The sequence below is a fragment of the Cupressus sempervirens genome, chromosome 11 (genome assembly GCF_028749045.1).
Source record: "Cupressus sempervirens isolate cs-2001-9-10 chromosome 11, ASM2874904v1, whole genome shotgun sequence".
Taxonomy (NCBI): domain Eukaryota; kingdom Viridiplantae; phylum Streptophyta; class Pinopsida; order Cupressales; family Cupressaceae; genus Cupressus; species Cupressus sempervirens.
The window spans coordinates 286,498,413-286,522,539 of NC_143128.1; positions in this window are offsets into that span (position 1 = coordinate 286,498,413).

Here is a 24,127-nt window from a genome sequence, read left to right on the forward strand (position 1 = left end):
AAGAAAATCTCACGTGGATCTATATCATAAACTGCTTTAAAAGCACAAAGCAGAGGTAGAATGACTAAGAGAGAAAATAATTCTAAAAATCATGGGAAATCAAGAGGAAATTCAAAGGAAAAGAGGTCACAATCCGGAGGACCAAGAGATTGCTGGTATTGTGGAAAACCATGGCATAAGAAGAAAGATTGTTGGACTCGAAAGAAAATGAGGGAGATAAACTAGAATTTAACATGGAAGAAAATGTGGTAAGGAGCAAATCTAAAGAGGATTCTTTGCTTCTTTCTTTAGAAAGTGTTGATGATTCATGGGTTTTATATTTTGGTGCTTCATTTCATGCTACACCCCATAGAGGTTATTTTATTGATTATGTCCAAGGGGATTTTGGTTTTGTTTATTTGGGGGATAATGAACCCTGTTAAATTGTTGGAAAGGGAAAAGCTAAGATTAAGTTGTATAATGGGAATCATTGGCTACTACATAAGGGAAGACATGTTCCAAGCTTGAGTAGGAATTTAATTTTAGTAGGGAAACTTGGTGATGAGAATTTTATAGTTACTTTTAATGATAAAAATTAGAAGGTTTCAAAAAGTTCCCTTGTAGTAGAAAAAGGTGTGAAAGAAGGCACCTTATATCTTTATACAGGTCATACTATTCCTTCTACTTTGATTGTTTCAGAGAAAAATGAATGTTCAGGAACAATTGTTGTAGTTGAGCAGGGAGAACAATCAATTGTTGTAGATTCTAATACAATGCTATGGCACAAAATACTAGGGCACATGATTGAGAAAGGTACAAAATTACTTCATTCAAAGAAATTTTTACCAGGTCTAAAATGTGTCAATGTGGATTTCTATAAAAGTTGTGTGTATGGAAAATAAAAGAGAGTTAGTTTTGTAAAGAGTGGGAAGAGTGGTTTAGGTATCTTCCCTTGGTGGGTCTTATTATTATGTTACATTTATTGATGATGCAACTAGAAAACTATGGGTTTTTTTCCTTAGACAAAATCCCAATGTATTTCAAACTTTTGAGAAATGGAAATGCTTGGTTGAGAATGAGACTGATAGAAAGATAAAAGGTCATAGATTTGATAATGGTGGTTAGTATTGTAGTGATGAATTTGAATATTATTGCTCCACTAATGGTATTTGAAAACTATTCCAAGGACTCCATAGGAAAATGGAACATGTCTATAATGGAGCATGTAAGGAGCATGATGTTGCATGAAGGGTTTCCCTTAAACATGTGGGCAGATGTTGTCAATACTACTATATATTTTATTAATATAGGTCCCTCTACTCCTTTGGGTTGTGGTATTCCAGAGGAAAGGTTGCCCTTAACCTTTAGTTGTAAAGCATTTGCTCATATATATTCTGAAAATAGAACCAAGCTAGAAGCTAAGTCCAAGAAATGTATATTTGTTGGATATGGCATTCATGAATTTGGTTATAGGATTTGGGATTTTGAAAATCGTAAAATTGTTAGAAGCAGGGATGTCATATTCAATGAGAAAGTGTTGTACAAAGATGTGTTGCAACGACATGAGAAGAAAGAAGATGATTATGTAGTGCTAGATGATAATCCAAAAGATGATGTTCTAGTAATTCTTCATGATCTGCAAAAACTATAATAACAAATACCACATAGCCTAGTGAATGTTAGATAGTCAACAAGGTTAAGTAGAACTCCATAAAGATTTCCTCCCTCCTTGTACTCTATCTTACGATTTAGTGGGAGTCTTAAATGGCTAATGAAATGGACTCCTTGCTAAAAAATAAGACTTGAGATTTATGCAAGTTGCTTACACGTAAACAAGATTTACAGAATAAATGGGTTTATAGGTTGAAAGAAGAGGATGGAGGTAAGTAAATATTTAAATCTAGGTTAGTGGTAAAAGGATTTGCACCAAAAAAGGGCTTTGATTTTAATGAGATATTCTCTCCTATTGTAAAACTGACTTTTATTCACATTGTTTTAAGTATTGTGGCTACTGAAGATTTGCATTTGGAGCAAGTTGATATTAAAATAACCTAACTTCATGGTGATTTAGATGAAGAGATATATATGGCACAACCACAGGGTTTTGATGCCAAAGGTAAGGAGAACATAATGTGTAGATTGAAAAAAAGTTTATATGGTTTAAAGAAAGCACTTGTGCAATGGTATTTGAAAGTTGACAATTTTATGCATGAGTATAGATACAATAGTGTCATATAGAAAATTTTGTTTATTATAAGAGGTTGGATGATTATAGCTACATTAGCTTATGTTTATATGTTGGTGATATGCTTCTAGCTAGGTCTAGCATGGATCAAATTAAGGGGCTGAAAAGCCAGTTAGCACATTAATTTTATATAAAGGATTTGGAGGCAAAAAAAAAATCCTTGTTATGAAGATTTAAAGAGATAGGAAGAACAGGAAATTGACCTTTCTCAGACTGATTATATTGTGAAGGTGTTGCAATGTTTCTCTATGAAGAGAATGCTATGTTAGAGTGGAGTTATCATTGCATCAAAAGACTGATATGGTGATGCCTGATACAACCACTCAACTTATAGTACAAAAGAGGTAGCTAAGCCCTTGTTATGATTTCTAAGGGGAGTGTTGAACAAATTTCCAATAATATCCCCCTCAACATTACTAGAGGGTTTGAGGATTCGAACTGTTGAGAAAGCTCTTATACTACTTATTAATCAGCGTACCAATTATAAACCATCTTGAGTGTCCAAAGACACTATTGAATACCATATAACAAATACCAAGAGTCCTTTATGACTCAGTACATACCAGATACTCCCCCATTTAGGAAGCATCAACACTAAGTCTAGTCAAATAGTAGTGCTTTGTACCACTAGACTAATGCACTCTCTGCATCTCCTACTCAGAAGTAGGCAAGGGCATAACCCCAAGCATACTTCTTAAGTACTCAAATGTATCTTTAGGAAAAGGCATCATAAAGATATTTGCAATTTGATCTTGGGTACTTACATACTCCAATTTGATCTCCTTTTTTGCTACTTTTTCTCTTAACACATGATACTTACTAGATATATGCTTTATTTTAGAATGCAAAACAAGATTATTAGACATACTCATTGTACTTATGTTATCACAATAAATGATGATAGATTCTTCAATCTCAATTCTAATACCCTTCAACATTTACTTCATCCACATAACTTGATTACAGTTATTTGGTGTTGCAACACACTCTGCCTTGGCTATACTTTATGAAATACAATCTTGCTTCTTGCTTAACCAAGAAATCAATCTTCCCCCAAGAAAGAATGCTCCACCATTGGTGCTCTTTCTTTCATCCATATTTCCTACCCAATCAACATCAGCATATGCACACAAACTGAAACCATTTGATCTGCCATACCAAACTCCATAGTCAGATGTCCCTTTTAGATATCTAAATATTCTCTTTACTACTGTTAAATGATATTCTTTAGGATCACCTTGAAATCTAGCCTCTATCCCAACTACATTTTCTATATCTATTGTTATGTGAGTCAGATATGACAAAACTCAAATCATTGATCTATATTTCTTCCATTCTACTACAGTTGTCTCATCTTTTCTAGATAACTTATGACTAGTTATAATGGGTGTACCAAAAGGTTTACAACTTTCTAAACTAAACCTTTTCAAAAAGTCTTTTATGTACTTAGTTTGTGAGACTAATATACCATCATTATTTTGCACAATCTACAATCATAGGAGAAACTTTATTTCTTCTATCATGCTCATTTCAAATTTATTCTTCATATCTTTAGCAAATTTTTCACTAGCTTCATCATTTCCTCCAAAGATGATGTCATCCATGGATATTACAATGATCAATAAACCATCTTCAATTTCTTTTAGATACAAGTTACTGTCTGTCATACCTTTAGCAAATCCAAGCTTTTCCAAGTAATTGTCCAACCTCCCATGCTAGGTTCTTGATGCTTCCTTCAAACCATAAAGATCTTTCTTCAATCTACATATCATGTCTTTGTTTTCTGACAAAGGAAAATCTTTAGGCTACTCAATATAAAGTTCTTCTAGTTATCCATTTAGAAATGTAGACTTAACATCTGTATGATAAACCTTAAATATCTTGTTCACTGAATAAGCCAAGAACATTTGTACTACATCCATTCTTGCTATAGGTGCATATGTTTCCTCATAATCAATGCCTTATTATTGTGAATAACATTTACAAACAAGTTTGGCCTTGTTTCTCACAACTTCTCCTTGCTCATTCATATTATTCCTAAAAACCCATTTTGTTCTTATCACATTCTTTTCCTTTGGTCTAGGAACTAATACCCATGTGTCATTCTTTACTATCTAATACAATTCTTCCTTCATTGCTTCGATTCAATGATTATCCTTTAATACGTCATTTGCACACTTTGGTTCAACTTGAGATATCAAAGATATCTCCTCATTTACTTTGTTCCTTGTCATTACTCCTTTATCTTTACTTCCAATTATCTTCTTAGGAGGGTGATTCCTTGTCATATTTATGTTAGGGGTAGGAGTTGACATCTCAACTCTTATCTTGTCTCTAGGTTCAAATATTTGTTCTTCTCCTTGTTCAACAACTTGCACATCATTTTGCTTGTCATTATTAGTCTTAAGGAAAACTTCAACATTATGTCCAACAATTCCAGAGTTACCCTCTTCTTCATCTAAATTATAATCTATCATCTTTTCTTTGGTTCCAAACTTCTCCTCAATCCTTACATTTGCACACTCAACTATTGACTTACTTCTATAGTTAAAGCAATTGTAAGCCTTACTTTTCAAAGGGTAGCATACCTTTATTTCTTCTTGGATCAAAATTACCAAATTCATAGTCTCTCTTAATATAATATTTTCTCTAAAATATTTGATTGATGGTGAATGTCCAAACCATAGTTCATAAGGTGTCTTGTCCATACCTTTTCTGATCTATATTCTCTTCAAAGTATACATTGTTGTATTCATTGCTTCTCTCTAGAATGTCTAGAAATATCATTCTAAAATAGCAATCCCATTCTACTCAGGTGTTCTAGGTGTAGATAGTTGTCTTTTGATTCCATTTTCTTCATAGAATATGTTAAATTCTCTAGAGTAAATTCTCCTCCTTTATCTAATCTCAAGCATTTAATCTTAACACTACATTCATTCTTAACTTTGTTCTTAAATATCTTGAAGTTCTCAAAAGCTTCTAATTTCTCTTTGAGAAATTCTACACACATCATTCTAGTGAAATCATCAACAAAAATCATATAATACCTTTCATCATAGAATCCTTTGGTTCTTACAAGACCATTCAAATATGTTTGAAAAATCTCCAACTTCTTTGTGGTAGTGAACTTCTTGCTAGGAAAAGACACTTTCCTCTACTTAGCCAAAATACATTTCTTGCATACAACATTATTAGGCTTAACAATCTTAGGTAGATCTGTCACTGTAATTGTACTACTAACCTTCATAATATTATCAAAGTTCATATGAAAAAATCTTCTATGCCACAACCAACTGTTATCAACTTTTTCTACCAAACATGTCATCTTTGTAAGATTCAACTGAAACACATTACCCCTGGATCTAGTGCCAGTTCCAATCATCTTACCATCTCTATCTTTGATAGTGCAGATCTTCTTAGTAAATTGCAACTATCAACCTTTGTCCACCAACTGTCCAACATGCAACAAGTTATTCTTCTATCCATTAACATAATACACATCATCAGTGTTAGTTTTACCATCAAGAGTAATGGCTCCAACCCTTGTAATATGACAGGTTGCATTGTTACCAATTCTAACAATTCCTCCATCATGATTCTTGAACTTAAAAAATTTATTCATATCACCAGTCATGTGATGCAAACAACCACTATGAATTATCCAATCAGATTTCTTTTCCACTTGGGTAACTAGAGCTCTTTCTCCTCTAATTTGTCTCCCAAGATCATCTTCCTTGATAGCCAAAAATCCTAATTCATCATCACTTTCACTCTAATCTCTTTCATCAGATTCTTCATCCTCATTAGCATATAAACAATTTCTATCCTTCTCTTCTAGGCTTAAATTTTTATCTAACTTTTTTCTTTCTTTTAGGACATTTAGATTCACAATGACAAAATTCAATACAAGTCCAACATTTAATTATTTTCTTACCATCTTTTTTTCTTCTCACTAGAAGTGTTATTCCTTCCTTAATCTTCTTGTCCTCATTAGCTCTACTACTACTAGAAAAATCTCCATGGGTTTTTGCACTCCTTGTCAAATTAGGTCAAATGTTTAGGGAACTAAAGGCTATTTTGACTCTTATAGGTTCACTAGACTATCTTAGATCTACTTCTATTGATTCCAATCTACCAAAAAAGTTTCCTTGATGAAATCCTTAGTGCAAGGAATCACTAGTTATATCATCTAAGCTTTAGACTTGAATGGTGGTGACAAAATTTTCAAAATCTTCCATATGACTTCATCATAATATTTGTTTCCACCATGAGATCAAATTCCTACAATTATTTTTGATATTCTACCAATATAACATCTTACATATTCATCTTTCATCATCTTAGCATCTTGATTTGCAAATATCCATCTTTGTAACCTCATTCATTTAGCATGATTAGGATCTTCAAAAGTAGATTTTAATGCCTTCTAAATTTCATGAGATGTTTCAAGTGACTTTACCTAACTATATTCATTGTTTGGAAGGGCTGATAATAGAGCTTCTCTTTCTCTCATGTTATACATGAACAAATCTCTTTCTTCCTCACTGCAGTCTTCTAGCTTTTATTCTTCAATTGTTTTCTTCTTTTCCTTTGTCAAGATACAATATCCCTAGCCCATGCAGAATAGATGAGTCTTCATCTTCTCCTTCCAACTGTTATAGTTGGCCCCATCAAATCTACAACTATCCTTACTAAAAATATTCACCATCGATCTCCAAAAGCTATTAAACTTATCCTTCAAGGACTAATACCAATTGTCAGAATAAATAGTCCACTGATCTAATTGGGGGGGGAGGGGGGTGAATCATTTATCCAATTAATACAAAAAACTAAAAATTTAAACAATCTTAACCATATGAGTAATGTAAACTGAAATCACAACAAGATACTCATACGCAATAACACTAGATATGTTAACTAGGGAAACCCTTGATAAGAGGGAAAACCCTAGTGGGGATGGAACCCACAAGATGATGCACTAATATAAATAGTAGTTTTTAGAGGATAGACCTTGTTAGGATTCTATTACAACATTCAATACATATGAGTCCCAATTAGGACACTCTAAATCCCTATTAGGAGATTCCAACCCTGTTGGGAGTTATGGAAGATAGTTGGACCCATTGCCCAAATAGCTTCGAGGGAAAGATCAATGAACCCACTATCTAAATTATCTCTATGTTATTCCTTACATAATAATAGAACTGAATTTTACTTCCTCTATCCTTTTCCTGTCAATTAGACTTCTACTCCTTTTGATTCTTAACTAGATCATGAACTACTCATCGAATAATCCCTTAGATTGCTTACATGTAATTAATCAACACTCTACCCCTTTTCCCACTTCAAAAATAGAATAAATAATAGATACTTGATGCACTTATAGTCAAGGAAAATATCTTTTCTTTAGACCATATCTTCATAATAATTCCTTGTGTCACCCTTAAGGCTTTCCAAATTAATTAAAATAAGATATATAATTAATTAAAATTACAATAGCACTGTCATGTCACAGTCCATACAAAACTTTGCACGTGCAAATCTATGTCTTGTGCACTTGCTGACATCATTACCCAACTATCCTCTATCACTGGTTGACTATGCATCACCTCATCATATCTTCGCTAAAAGATATAATGCAAACATTAGAAACTGCCAAACGCATGCTCTATTTATGTGCTACTAATAGTAAATCAAACACAACTATCGTACATCTTTGATTGTGACTTCATCCTCATAACCACATCCTTTAGACACTCTTACGAACATTTCCTTAACTATGCATCACTTAACCCTTACTTAGTTACTGCACAACATGACACCTTTGACTATTATTCTTCCAGTCTCTAACAAAAGCACTGCTATGTTGGCATCAATGAAAAAAATAGTCATGAATGCAACACATCAATACTCTCCAATGATTAGGATACTCCCCCAATGTAGTATCATCACAATTCATGCTACCATGGGATTTCTACACAACTCTATCAATAACAGCGATGAGCTATGAGAAAGATTGTGTAAACAATTTGAAGATAAGAGTGATCATTTATCATTTTTACAATAGCTAACTACAATTAAAAGGGCACCTCATGAGTTCATGATAGATTTCAACTATAGATTTCAAAAGACATGGGATAGAATACCTACTATAGTGAAAACTACTCCTCGTAATGCCTTTTTGCATTACCTTAGAGCTTTAAATAGTTATATTGCTACCATGGTGCAAACTATGGGAGGGGACACCTTACTAGATGCATATGAAATTGCTACACATGGCTTTCTTCCTAGACATGCCTACTCATCAGCCCATAGTAGCCCCTATTCCCACCACATCCACAAGCTAGCCTCTTATTTTTATCCCTTCATCTTCCACATCTTCGAATGGAATAGATAAAATTAAGGCCATGATGCCGACTATGATGCAAAATATAGATAAAATCAAGGATCATAAGTCTAATATAGATAAAAGATTTTAGGATCAAAATGTTGTGATGCAAAAAATGATTAATGAATTGGTGACTCTAAAGAGACAACAAACACAAGGTAGGCAGCCTTTTGAGAATAACTATCAAAATCCTCCACTCAATAGGTAGCCAAATTATGGTAAAGGCCCACCTACCCAAAATATATTTATAGGAAATGTTGCCCTTGCAAATAAAAATGCAAATCTAGTAAGGACATTAGTTCCTCAAAACAATCTTGCTCAAGAGAAATATTTTTCCCTTCTTGCAACTATTCCTATGGCTATTGTACGTGCCATAGACTATAATTATCCCAAGCACTAACCACACAAGATCAAGCATCAGGACAACAATGTGTTATCAACCAACCTACTACCTACAACAACAAGTTAATTGTTATTTTATGAACCATTATCTAGAAAAATGCTACCATGCTAATCATAATAGCTATGATGTCATTACTCATAACACCAGGACAAAAAGGAGAGCTATTGAAAATGCTACACCTTCTCCATCAAACCAAACTTCAACCTCAAGTTTTTCCTTTTCTACTCCACTTAACAAATGCTCAACCAAAAATTTCTCCCCAACAAAAGCAAGATATGAGCAACAATAGATCTACTAAATCTCAGACTGCTCAATGTCAATCATCATTTCCTATAGCCCCTAAGGCTCTAGTCAATATAGTTAGCACTTCTCACAACATAGTAAATCAAATGAAAAATACTACTATTAATATCTCTATATGGGATGTTGTTGTTACTATGCCATCACAAAGGAAATATCTACAACTAGAATTAGAAAGCACAGGGGTAGGAAATCATTCTACCACCCTAGATGACAAAACAAGTCCGGTGTAGCCAATAAAAAAAGGAGAAAATTGTAAGAAAAATAGAGCTCCTTCTTTTTATGACTCTTTGATCATAGGAGACAATCTAGTTCTAGTTCATAATTACATGATTGATTCAAGGGCTAGTAGATTTATATTGCCTAGGTGTATGCTTGACCTCCTTCATATTAAAAATGAGCCAATGGTTAGGGATATGCACTAGTTAGATGGTAGCTCCACTAAAATAGCAAGAATATTTAAAAATGTGTAAATGGAATTGCATGCATTCCCTAGTTGTATTTTCACACAAGACATATCAGTAGTTGAGGCAAGGCCACATTTTTTCCTCTATCTTTCTAGGGACTTCTCTAGACAAAAAGGTGGCTATATTGCATCTGGCTGGTCCTATATGTTTTTTAGAAGAAGATATTGGACAAAAGCTTCTATAAGAGCAAAGCCTCTAGTCCTCAATCACATAGATACTTATACTGCCAGCCTTATAAATATAAATTGCACAATCCAGGAAGAAGATGAGGAGGGCATAACACATGAACTAACCACTTCTCTAGAAGAGGTGCCTAATTATTTTTTGGATGAGTGGACCACTACTTATCAATTTGATCCAGTACATGAAGCTCTAGAAATAGGCCTTGGCATAGATTGTATATTGGAAAAGGATGTTCCTATTCCTAATCTAATAAAAATAGGAGAGGATATTATTGATGGATTATTGAGCATGTTCTTTGATGGCTCAAGGAACAAAAATGGTTTAAGTGCTGGTGTAATGCTAGTTTCACCTAATTTGGACAAGTATTATCTCTCTTATAGACTCTAATTCAGCTACACTAATAATTTGGTAGAGTATGAGGCTATGATCCAAGGTCTCCAAGTTGCACATAGGGGAGGCATTAAGCTCTTGAAAGTATTTGGGGATAGTGAGTTGGTTGTAAATCAAATCAGAAACCCAAATGTCATGAAGAACAACCTTCTCAAGTCATACAATCATAGAGAGTGGGATATACTTGGAGGCTTTCAAGCTTTCAAAATTCAGAGTGTTCCTAGAAGTAAGAACAAACATGTTAATAGACTTGTAGTAATTGGTGCTCATCATGATATTCCAGAGCATGTTTCTAATACAAGGGAGCAAAAAATAAGAATTTTTGTAAGGCCTTCTATCCTAGATAATTACACAAATTGGAAAGTATTTGATTATGATTTGCAAATTGTTAATTTACTACAAAATGAAGTAGAGTTCTTTGCTAGAAATAAAAATAAGCTATAAAGTTAGTATGGGGATTTGGTTGTGAATCTAAATTCCAAACAATTTCCAAAAGTTCTAGTCACTTTGGATGGCATATTCAATTTTTATGATCAATCAAGAAGCAAAGATTCAAACTTGACCGCAAAGAGACACTACTAAATGCTTGTCACCATTGCTGATGGAAAGACTCTCAACTTGGGAAAGGTATGCACTAAGACTAAACATGAAGTTTTCATTAATTTATGTTAAGAATGAAATGATGTTATTTCTTGAAAATATGAATACTTAAAGGGTTTTGTCCAATCTTATTTCAGCATACTATAGTTTTAACCAAGATGCAAAGCCTGTTAGACAAAAACAAAGGCCAATTAACCTTAAGATTGAACCATTAATAAGAAAAGAAATGTCCAAGCTTATAAAGGCTAATATCATTTTCTCTATTAAGAACTCTTCATAGGTAGCTAATCTTGTCCTCGTTAGGAAGTAGAATGGATAAATTAGACTATGTGTAGATTTTAGGGACCTTAATAAGGCTTCTCTTAAAGATCACCGTCCCCTTCCTTCTATGGAATAGATTTTGTCCAAGGTCAGTGGTTTAGAAAGGTTTTCTTTCTTATATGGTTTTTCAAGCTATAATTAGGTGAGTCCAAGATTCAGACTGATATAAGACAACCTCCACTACCAAATAGGGTACATATGTTTATTGTAAAATGCCATTCAAACAAACCAATGCAGGTGCTACATTTTAAAAAGAAATGAAGATGGCCTTCAAAGGTGTGCTAGAAAATTTTTGTATGGGTGCAACTATATGATATACCTATTTTTTCAAAATAGGCATCAAATCACTTCAATCATTTAAGATAGATATTTATCAGGTACAGAGAGATGGTGTGTCTCTGAACCCCAAGAAGTGTGTATTTTCCATTGATTAAGGAAATATCCTACGAAACATTGTATCAAGAGATGGATTAACAATAGATCTAGAGAGCGTAGAAGAAATCCTCTCTCTCTCTCTCTCTCTCTCTCTCTCTCTCTCTCTCTCTCTCTCTCTCTCTCTCTCTCTCTCTCTCTCTCTCTCTCTCTCTCTCTCCCACTTCCTAACCACAAGAAAGTAATGTAGAGATTTCTCGGTAGGATCAACTTTGTAAGAACGTTCATCCTCGATCTAGCTTCCATGATGAGACCTCTCACAACCACCTTAAAGAACAATTTGATGTTCACTTGGACCAAAGAAGGGAGGGCTAGTTTTGAGGAGATAAAGAAATCAATTGCATCAAATCCCACTCTTCTCAATCCTAAGTTTTACAAAGATTTCATCCTCTACTCTATTGGAGGAGAGTCAAGTATATCAGTTGTTCTAACACATTTGAATGAAGAGAATTTGGAACAACCAATTTCTTTCTTTTGTGAAGGGCTTAAAGATTATGAGGGGAGATATAGCTATCTAGTGAAGTAAGTCCTTTCTGTTATAAGGGCTCTCAAAAAATTTAGACACCTTCTATCTTATAAAAAGGTCCAACTCTTGGTCCTACATGCAAGTGTAAAGGAGTTCCTACTGCAGAAGGATATAAATTAAAAGAGAGTTGGATGTATTACTAAAGTCATGGAGTATTACATTAATATTAAGATAACCAAGCTTGTGAGAGGTAGGGGATTATGTGATCAAATGGCCTCATCTTTTGAGACACCTGAAGAGGTTTCCTTCTTAATACAAGGTGAGTAACTAGTGGAGAATGAAGATCAAAATGATTGGTTGCATGAAATGGCTACCTTCTTGATAGAAGGAAGATATCCCCAAGGCCTAGATAGAGCCAAGAGAAGACAATTTAGATTATAGTCTATCCCTTATGCCTTGGTAGATGGGATATTGTTTAGAAACAATTTTAATGGAGTCCTATTGAGATGTATACAGATTGATCAAGTCAACAAGTTATTGATAGAGTTCCATGATGGCCTTGTTGGTGGTTATTTCTCAGCCAAGATCACAACAATAAAGATAATGAGGGATGGTTATTATTGGTCGACCCTATTCAATGACTCTTATAGTTGGGTGAGGAAATGTGAGAAATTTTTATTCTTCTTAGGAAAGAAAATTTTGGTTGCCCTCCCTCACCATCTTATTCATGTTAACCAACCCTTTTCTCAATGGAGTTTGGATTTTATTGGTCCAATAAATCCACCCTCTAGTTCTAGTCACAAATAGATATTGGTAGCCATAGATTATTTCACAAGATGGATAGAGGTAGTGTCTTTGAAAGATGCAACAAAAAGCTTTAGTAGTTGAATTCCTTATTACAATTGTGACCAGATTTGATGTTCCATCAACTATCATATAAGATAATGCCAAATCTTTTGTTGCAACTCATATTTTCTCTTGAGCTCTAGAACATGGGATATATTTGAACACTTCCTCAAATTATTATACCCAAGGGAATTTATTGGTTGAATCCTCTAATAAGAACCTCATCATAATAATAAAGGGGACAATTGGAAATAACCACATGTGTTGTCATGCTAAGATTAGAACTGCCCTTTGGGCTGATAGAATTACACCCCAGAGAGTAATTGGGAATTTACTATTTATGTTGGTATATGGATGGGAAACCAAGCTTCCTACTTCACTGGAGTTTGTTAGAGAGGGTTTGACATTATACCAAAAGACAGATCTGTCAATGTCTGATACAACCACTCAACTTATACTATAGAGGAGGTGGTTAAGCCCTTGTTAGGAATCCCCAGGGGAGCACTAAACAAATTTCCAATAATCTCCCCCTCAACATTACCTAAGGGTCTAAGGATTAGAACCTGTGGCCAAGCTCTGATACCACTTGGTAGAGTGGGGTTGTCATTGCACCAAAAGACCAATCTATCAATGCCTGATGCAACCACTCAACTTATAGTACATGGAAGGTGGTTAAGCCCTTGTCATGAATCCCAAGGGGAGCACTGCAAAAATTTCAAATAGAGTTTCCCTCTCTTGAACTAGATCATTAGTTATAGTTAGTAGAGAATGATCCCATGACAGTCAGGTTAATACAACTAATTGAATTAGAAGAAAAGACACAACAAGCTATGCATACACTTGAGGCCTGTCAGCAACAGCTCAAAAGAAGTTTTGACAAAAAGGCTACAGAGAGATTTTTCAAAGAAGGAGACATTTTTCTCAAGTGGGATATAGATAGAGCTAAACACAAAAAGCACTCTGAATTTAATGCTATGTGGAGTGGGCCATATGTTATCACCTGTTGTAAGGAGGCCAACATTATTTAGCTATCTAGGCCTAATGGTGATGTTTTTCCAATTCCACTTGATGGAATTCTCTTTAAATCTTGCTTCTAAAGAAGGTTAAGATTTTTTTAATATAGTACAACAGTTTCCTATTTTCAGTAAGTGCACGAGTACATGCAATCTCTAGGTGAAGTCAAGTTTTGAAGTTATGCAGTTGCAAAAGAGGTAGAATTTTGTGAAGTTTCAAACAACATATAGGTTTCATTTTTTGTGACTCCCTACCCAATGGATTTCTCAAAGGAAACTAGTCCATTATTAGTGGGCAAGAATCCTATTTGATTCACCAAAAATGTTAACCATTTTTGCCCCCTCTCCTAAGTTTTCAATTTATCTAAGGTCACAGTGATGCAAAAATTGGTCACAGGTAGTTAATGTTTAACCTTCAAGGGAGTTGCAATTGTATGAAGTAGTCAAATTTGTAGCTAGTCATGCTATCATGGTGAACTTCAAGCTTAGACATAAATAGGTTATGATAGTGCAAAGTCTAACACAAGTAGTTAGGTTTCATGTGTTATCAAATAGTCGCGGAGGGTCAAGACAAACCTAAGGTTAGGGTGGTGATGTAGCAATTACTTTCATTAGTCATTCACAAAGTTAAGAGGTAGCTTAATAGATCAAGTGGCAATGCTATGAATGGGTTATGGATCACACCCTCACAAGAGAATCATAGTAAACTAGGGTTTAGACTGTGATGTAGCAATTGCTTTGATAGTTTGCTCACTAGGTTAAATATCAAAGTTAATAGTTAAGTTCCAACAACAAGGTGATGATTATTCTAATGGTTTTACATAATTTCAATAGTTAGATGAAAGATGAAAAGGATAGTCACAATAGAGTGATCATGGTTAAGGGAAACACAAGAAGTGTAGTTTACAATGATTGCAGGGTCATAGACATTTGGTGTCAACCTTAGTAATAGGATACAAAGCTGAAAACAAGGGAAAACCTAGGGCAATGAACATATAGATGAATTTTTGGCAAGGTGGCATAATGTTTCGATGATATTGGTCCATGTGGAAAGTTTGATGATTGAATTGATGATATATCTTATCTGGCACATCAAAACACTATTAGAAGCAACTCTTTAATGGCAAACCAATTCCTTGATCATCTATAGCTACATTTTTTATTTTCTCCATGCATGTTGATACAAAGGACATTCCCTCACTACTCTAAGCTAGGTATTTATTTGTCTATGCGGTTATGACCATCATTTCTATCTCTTTGAGGTTAGAATTGGTATGAAGGATATGATTTTCTACATATGGATACACACTCAATCAAATATGCTTTGGATTAGTAGTGATTGTCCTCTAGGAATTTAATGGTAGTATTTGAACTTTGTCTTAAGATAGATGTCTTCTTTAATGCAAGGAAGGATAGGGAAAACTAGGGCCAAAGGCACACCTAGCTCTCTGAACTACCATACAAGAGTTAACACAATGGAAGCAAACACAAAGAAAAACAATCAAAGGAGAAAGAAGAGTGAAATAATTTTATTGATTCATCAAAATATCTTCATACATGCCCAACTATAAGGCCTTTTTGGTTATGGCCAAATACAAATACATTCACATTCAAATATCCAACAAGAAATTCACACTTTCTAGTTTTGCTCTGCAATCCTCTTAAAAACTGCTTAAAAACTCTTTTCTCTTCATTGCCCTAGTTCCTAGCCTAAATACTCTATTTATACTAGCCATAATGGCTAACAGATCATTCTAGAACATGGAGAAGCTAAAATTTGGGTCTCAACAAATATTAAATGAAAATAAACCTAACATTGAATGCAAAAGTAAGCCTACATCAGCAATTAACTGTCTTGAAATTGATGTCCGAGGAAAATTGCAATATTTCCTAGCTCCAATTAAGTTAGAACTTGCACTTAAAAAATTGTGGCTAGATATCTAGGTCCTCTAAAACCCCTTAAGTTTACAAGGACTTATTCATCAAGGAAAAGTGTGCATCCATTCCGAAATTTGAGCACAAAAAATTGTTGCATAGAATTGCTAGAAAAAGTGATGTTCTGGGAGAATTGTATATCTCCCAACTCATAAGGAGTTAGAACTTTTTATTTGGAAAATAGATAGTAATCTAGGCCCTCCTCAATCTCTAAAGTGTGTAGCCCTTCATTCATTATGTAAAATTATTTATATAGTCTTCAACAACAACCTAGAAATCAGAAAATGAAGTTTTGGTAGAACCCAGTTTCAGTAGCAAGACAAAAACTAAAAAATATGTAGGATAGCAGTGCAACCTAAGATGCTTCTACATCAAACAACTAGGGTTGGAAGAAATGATTCTCTTGAATCATTGAGATGTCACAACTTGAGCTAAATCTAACTCAGATTAAGAAATCCATGAAGCATTTTCTGTAGGTATGCTCTTCCACTTCACCAAATATTCATAATAATCTTTTCCCCTTGTGCTCTTACCAATTCTTTAATCCAATATCTGCTCAACTTCTTTAATATACTTCTTAGGATAGTCCTCTAATATAAAAATTTCATCATCTAACTCATGATACTTGTATAAATCAACAACATTGAATATAGGAGATATATCCATGTCATTAGGTAACTCAACTTCATAAGCATTTCCACTTTCAAATTTCGTCAAGATCTTATAAGGTCCAAACCTCTTCATCTTCAACTTATTGAATGTTCCAACTATAATTCTTCCTTTCTTCAAATGAACTATTACCTCATTACCAACTTGAAAATCATGATTTCTCCTAGACTGATCAACATTCTCCTTATACTTCTAATTACTTTGTAATTCTTCTCCTACAACACTTCTCTTTTCTTCACCAGCAACATCTCTCAAATCTCATACTCCTTTAGGCTTCATTCTAGTAACAATCTCAAAAGGTGGCTTCCCTATACTCCTATTCATAGAATTATTATATGTAAATTCATCTTGTGTAAATACCATCTCCTAGTTACTTGGCTTATTCCCAACTAAACATCTCAGCAAATTACCCAAGCTTTTATTCACAATCTCTGTTTGTCCATCTGTCTATGCATGAAATGTAGAACTAAACTTCAACTTAGTACCTATCTTCTTCCACAAAGTCTTTGAAAAATAATCAACAAACTTACTCTCTCTATTAAAGATAATGTTTCTTAGTAATCCATGCAATCTCACAATCTTTTTAAAGAAAAGCTCAGTAATATGCTTAACATCTGATGTCTTCTTACATGGTATGAAATGAGACATCTTAGAAAATCTATCCACTACAACAAATATGGAATCATACCCTTTCACTATCTTAGGTAATACAAGAACAAAATCTATATTAATGTCACTCCAAGGTTTCTCAGGAACAGTAATAGGTGTCTACAAACTAGTATTTTAACTCACTCCTTTTATAACTTGACAAAAACCACAACTCTTTACAAATTTTTGAACATCCTTATATATTTGTGGCCAATATTACCTCTCTTTTAGCAAACTCAATGTCTAACCAATCCACCACTATGCTTTTCCTTAATCAGATTCAACCTCATAGAACTCCTAGGAATCCACAACTGAATACCTTGGAACAACATACCTTCTTGAGTGAAATACTCATCATACTTACTTATGTGTTTGGTTATATTTGGTGCTCTGCACTCTATCCATGCCTCAAAAAAATTAGGATCAGCATCATACAACTCTTTCATTTCATCAAAACCAAGAATTTCAACCTTCATTTTAATCAATAAAGAATGTCTTCTACTCAATGCATCAAAAACTTTTTTAGTAACTACACTCTTATGCTTAATTACAAATGTAAAATTCTACAAATACTCAACCATCTTCATATGTCTCTAATTCAATTTATGTTGACTTCCCAAGTATTGTAAAGCTTTATGGTTAGTATACAACACAAACTCCTTAGGAATCAAATAATTTCTCTACTTCTTCAATGCTTGAACAATAGCCTAAAACTCTTGATCATACGAGGAATACTTCCTTTTAGCATCATTCAACTTCTCACTAAAGAAAGCAATAGGCTTACCTTCTTGACTTAATACAACTCCTATTGCATTATCACTTGCATCACATTCAACTTGAAATAATTTGTTGAAATTAGGCAAAGCCAATACAGGTAATTAAACAACCTTTTGTTTCAAAGTCTCAAAACTCTTATCAGCTCCATGTGTCCACTTGAATTTCTTTTTATCTCCTCTCATTGTCTTAGTTATAGCATTACAAACAACACAAATTCTTTATAAACTTTCTGTAAAAACTAGCCAAACCATGAAATGATCTTACCTCACCCACATTCTAAGGTGTAGGTGACTCCAAAATTGCTTTAACCTTCTCACCATCCATCTTCAATCCATCAGCTAAAATCAAAAATCCCAAATACACAATATCCTCTTGCATAAAAGAACACTTTTTCAAATTAATCATTTACTTTTCTTCTTTCAACCTCTACAATACTTGTCTAATATGCTCAAGATGTTCTTCCTTAGTCTTTCTAAATATCAGAATATCATCCAAATAAACAATCACAAACTTACTCAAAAATATTTTCAGAACTTTATTCATCAACCTCATGAAAGTACTAGGTGCATTAGTCAAACCAAAAGACATAACCAACCATTCATACAAACCATCTTTTGTGTTGAAAGAAATCTTCCATTCATCACCTTCTCTGACTCTGATATGATGATAACCACTCTTCAAATCAATCTTGTTGAAATACTTTGCTCCACTCAAGCAAATCCATTATGTCATCCATTCTTGGCATAGGAAACCTGTATTTCACTATGATTTTTTTAATAGCTCTAGAATCAGTATGCATTCTCCATTCTCCATTCTTGTTAGGTACTAATATAGTATGTAAAACACATGGACTCAAACTTTCTTTGATCAAACCTTTTTGCAACAACTCATGCACTTATCTATTAAGTTTTTCATTCTCTATAGGTCTCAATCTATATGGTGCTTTGTTTGGAAAACTAGCTCTAGGAATTAGATCCATACAATGACTTATACTTCTTACTAGAGGTAAACCATCAAGAATATCATCATCAACAATATCTTTATATTCATTCAGCAATTCAGTAATTTTTGTTGTCATACCAACTTTTTCTGCTTGGTCATTACTACCAACACTCTGTCCCCTAGGAACTATAGCAAAACAAACTTGATTCTTCTTTACTTCCTTTTCAAATTGCTTTCCATTAACCATGCAAATTTTTATTGGAATACAACTAACCTCATCTAGATTTTCAATCAAAGGTAGCAATGTTTGTTTCTTCCCATTTACCCAAAGAGTATATTGATTCAATCTTCCATCATGCACAACATATCTATCATATTGCCAAGGTCTACCCAAAAAAAATATGACAACAATACATGGGAATAATATTACACAAAACTTCATCAAAGTAATGTCCAAATTTGAACTTCACAAGACATTGCTCACCTACCAATATCTTATGCTCATCTTTGATCCATGAAACATGATAGGGTTTGGGATGTTTCAGCCTCTAAAACTACAACTTTGTAACCATCTCTTTTGATGCAAAATTTTTTCAACTTCCATAGTCAATGATCACCTTGCAGCATTTTCCAGTCATCTTACATTTGGTCTTGAAAAGACTCCTTCTAACGACAGGTTCCTCATCGCTTCCCTTACTACATAATGTTCTTCTAACCATCAAATTTTCTCCAGCCTAAAGTCCACTTGGTGAACTATCAATGTCTTCTTGAATTATAAAATTTCTATTATTTTTCCCACTTTTAGAAGATCTACATTTAAAAGATCTATGCCCTTCTTTACCAAATTGAAATAATTACCATGAAAACCACCTCTAGGATAAGAATTACCTTTTCTTTGGTAAGATCCAGTACCTCCTCAATATGACCTACTACCTTTCCACTCAATCTTGTTCTTGTCATCATTCTTCCATTCAGATTTTCCTTTATCTTATACAAAACTTTCAAATCAGCCACTTTCACCATAAGATCTACCTCTACCTCTCTGGAATCTACCACCTCTACCTCTTTGTCTTTGTTCATGCTTCTTTGCTAAGATCTCCTCAACTTTCAAGATATATTGATATACTTCTTCACCACTTTCCAACTTCAAAAAACTTATTTCATCTTGAGTTCTAGATCTCAATCCATTTATGTACCTTGTAATTTTCTTAACATGATCATCCACATGTCCAGATTTGATGTCCAATCTATAGAATTCTTTGGTATAATCTTTCATAGTCATGTCCTTTTGTCTCAAATTTTGAATCTTTCTCAACAAGATAACTTGGTAATCAACAGGAAGGAATTTTCTCTTTACCTTGTTCACCATCTTTAGCCAAGTTCTAATCTTCTCCTTTCCTCTCCTTTGTCGATCAATTTGCAAATGCTCCTACCATAGTGAAGTATGACCTTTTAGCCTAGTAACTGCAATCTTCACCTTACTATTATCAGGAGTGTTTTCATACTCAAAGAACTTCTCCATATCTAAGATCCAATCTAGTACAACATTGGTATCCAATTTTCCATCATAAGGAAATAATTCTATAGCAGTCTTTGAATTCTTCCTAGACAACACTCTTAACAATCTTTCCTCATCTTGATCTTCTTCAAGTTCTGGATTATGGTTTGGTGTTGTTGCTTCATCATAACTAACATCATCAAGATGTTCTCCTCTCCTCTAGAATATCTCCACAACATCTAATCTTACTAGAATTTTTCTCAATTGATCCAATATAGCATTATCAACATTTCCTCCACCATGAACCATCTTTCGAAATCAGGTTCTTGCAAGATCATAACCCTCTGCAAGTAATAGGTCAAATCTGTAAATCTGCCATCCTAAAACCAAATCCAAATTAGAGTTCTACATGATACGATCTCCACAAGGATGAATCCCAAGCTCTAATACCACCTGATGTAAGGAAGGATAGGGAAAACTAGGGCCAAAGGCACACCTAGCTCTCTGAACCACCCTACAATAGTTAACAAAGCACAAGCAAACACAAAGAACAACCAAAGGAGGAAGAAGAGTGAAATATTTTAATTAATTCATCAAAATATCTTCATACATGCTCAAATGTAAGGCATTCTAGGTTATGGCCAAATACATATACATTCACATTCGAATATCCAACAACAAATTCACATTTTCTAGTTCTGCTCTGCAATCCTCTTCAAAACTGCCTAAAAACTCTTTTCTCTTCCCTACCGTAGCTCCTACCCTAAACACTCTATTTATACCAGCAAAAATTTCTTATAGATAATTCTATAACATGGAAAATCCACAAGTCAACTCTTGGAAAATATTAAATGAAAATAAACATAACATTAAGTGCACAAGTATGCTTGCATCAACAATTAAGCGTCCTGAAATTGATGTCCAAAAAAAATGGTGATATCTCCTTGCTCCAATTGAGCTAGAACTTTCACTTCAAGCTTTGGGTAGATATCTAGGTCCTCTACAATCCCTTAATTTTTCAAAGATTGATTCATCAAGGAAAAGTGTGCACCCATTCTAAAAGTTGAGCACAAAAAAGTATCATGTAGAATTGCAAGAAAAATTGATGTTCTAGGAGAATTGCCATATCTCCAAACTCATAAGGAGTTAAAACTTACACTCTGGAACATAGATAGTAATCTAGGACCTCTTCAATCCCTAAATTTTTCATCCTTCATTAATTATGGAAAATTAGTTACATGGTTTGCAACAAGAACCCAGAAACTAGAAAATGTAATTTTAGAAAAAACCAGTTTTAGCAACAAGACAAAAACTCTAAAACATATAGGATAGTAGTGCAACCTAGGATGCTCCTACATTATTCTTAGTTATGCTTGAGCTATAAAAGAAAAATTTTCAATCCATCCAAGGGGTTTGTCTTTCCTTTGATTCTATAGTTTTTGCCTTGTATACTCTGCTCTTGTAATCTACCTTTGCTTGTGAATGAATATGATTCTTAGTTGTATCTCCTTCTTTCATTAATATATCGTGCAACATCTTCCTGCCTTACAATGATGAATTTATTTCATTCTTCAGTTATATGTTCTGTCCATTTATTTCTGAATGATATAGACTGAAGTTCTTTCCTTGTACGATTTCATTTATTTCTTATTTGTGCATGATCGTTGAGTCAAAGCTAAGATAAAATCTATGTATCTAAGGATTATATTGATGAATTGTGCTTCCTTGGGTAGTAAAAATATTGAACAATATGATTTGGCATATCACTCCCTCTAGATTAGAATAGGTAGTTTTTTTTTTATGCATTCATTCTCTCTTTTCCTCTCTAGAATTAGTTAGGTGCACCCTAATTGTAACGAAGTTGGCCTTCTCCAGAGACTCAATCTCTAATTACAAAGTCCCACACTTTCAAGATTGTTTCCATGTTAGACGAGGTTTCCTTTTGGAAAAAACTTTATGAAAGGGTGCAAATTTTCATGTTAGTAGCTTCCTTTCAATAATATACCATCTTGGATTATGAAATCCAACCAGTTCATCCATTCAAGTGTAACAAGTTTTGTGCAAGCCTTCTACGCTTCACCAAAATTTGGATCCTTTGGATACAAATTACCGAGTTCCTTGTGTTGGTATTATGATTATTTTTTCATTACTGACAACACTTACTCAATTCTATATGCTTACTGACCATCCAAGTGGTTACCTTGTAAGCATTCACAGTTCAGCAACTTACACCAAGTAGACAGTGGCTACCAAGCAAATTAAAACAATGTGAAGTCCAACAGTGTCTACCGAGCTTCTCAGTATCTACCGTGCTTCACAGTGTCTATCGAGTAGATAATTTGTGTGATGAAGATTCAGTGCAAACCAAGAAATCAAAGATTTAGTGCAAATCGAGCAATGAAAGATTTAGTGCAAACCGAGCAATGAAAGGTTCAGTGCAAACCGAGCAATGAAAGATTCAGTGCAAACCGAGTGAAGCAAGGTAAACTCAGTATATAGTATCTACCAAGTGACACTATATCTACCAAGTCACCAATGGTTACCGAGTTTAGAACTACATTGACTGATTAGTATGGACCGAGCCTTCACTTCTACCGAGTGCATGACAATGCCGAGTAATGTAGTGGACATCGAGTATCAAAAGGTCATCGAGTTAGTTCAGTGAACTTCAGTTATTTACTATTGGGATGACTCTGTAATGTATTTGTTTACTTGTATTTTGGCCGACGTTGAAATTTTATAAGTTTGAAAGGTATACGTGTAAGATGTATTGTAAGATATCAAGCATATATGTGTGAATGTATGACATGATGAAAGAATAGTGAAGTAATGAAGAATATATGCGAAAGATTATCAGCAATAGTTCAAGGTACATAGAAAGGTCAATTCAAAGACTGAAAAGTTACATCCATCACATGATGTGATCAAAGGATAAGGGATCTTATCAGTAATTAGTTGCAAATAGATCCACTACTTCATCCTAACAAGTGAATCAAATTTTCAAATCCTCTAACAAGGTAGACTTAACAGTCTTTCTATAAATCTCCTAACAGAGTGCATACTTCATTGTATGTTTGCAAATCCTCTAACAAGGTGGACCTAGCAATCCTTTGTGCTCCTAAAAGGGAAGATTACCAGAAGTGGTCATTGTAAGCCTTAACCGGCCAACTTTATACTGCAGTATTGAAGTTTTGTGGGTATCATCCCCACCCCAGTTTTACTTTCTATTTGGAAGGTTTCTGGGTCACCAAATATTGTGTTCACTTGTGTAATGATTGTTTTATGTTTCAAAATTTATGCATGCATTAGTATAGATGGATGTGTGGTAAATTAATAAAAAAAATTAAGGTTAGTGATTCACCCCTCCTCTCTCAGTAACCTGTCATATCCTAAATATTTCCAACAATTGGTATCAGAGCTTTGTGGTTCTTAGGATAAAAGTTTAAATAGCTTGAGAAAAGATCTAAAGAAAAATGGAGATATTCAGACTTGACAAGGCAATCGAAAATGAAAAGCTAGATCTGGAAATGGCCATGGCTCAACTCAAAGAAGCAAAGGAGCATCTTTCTCAATCCTTGAAAAGAAGGAAGGAACTTGCAAGGAAAATAAATGACCATCAGTATGT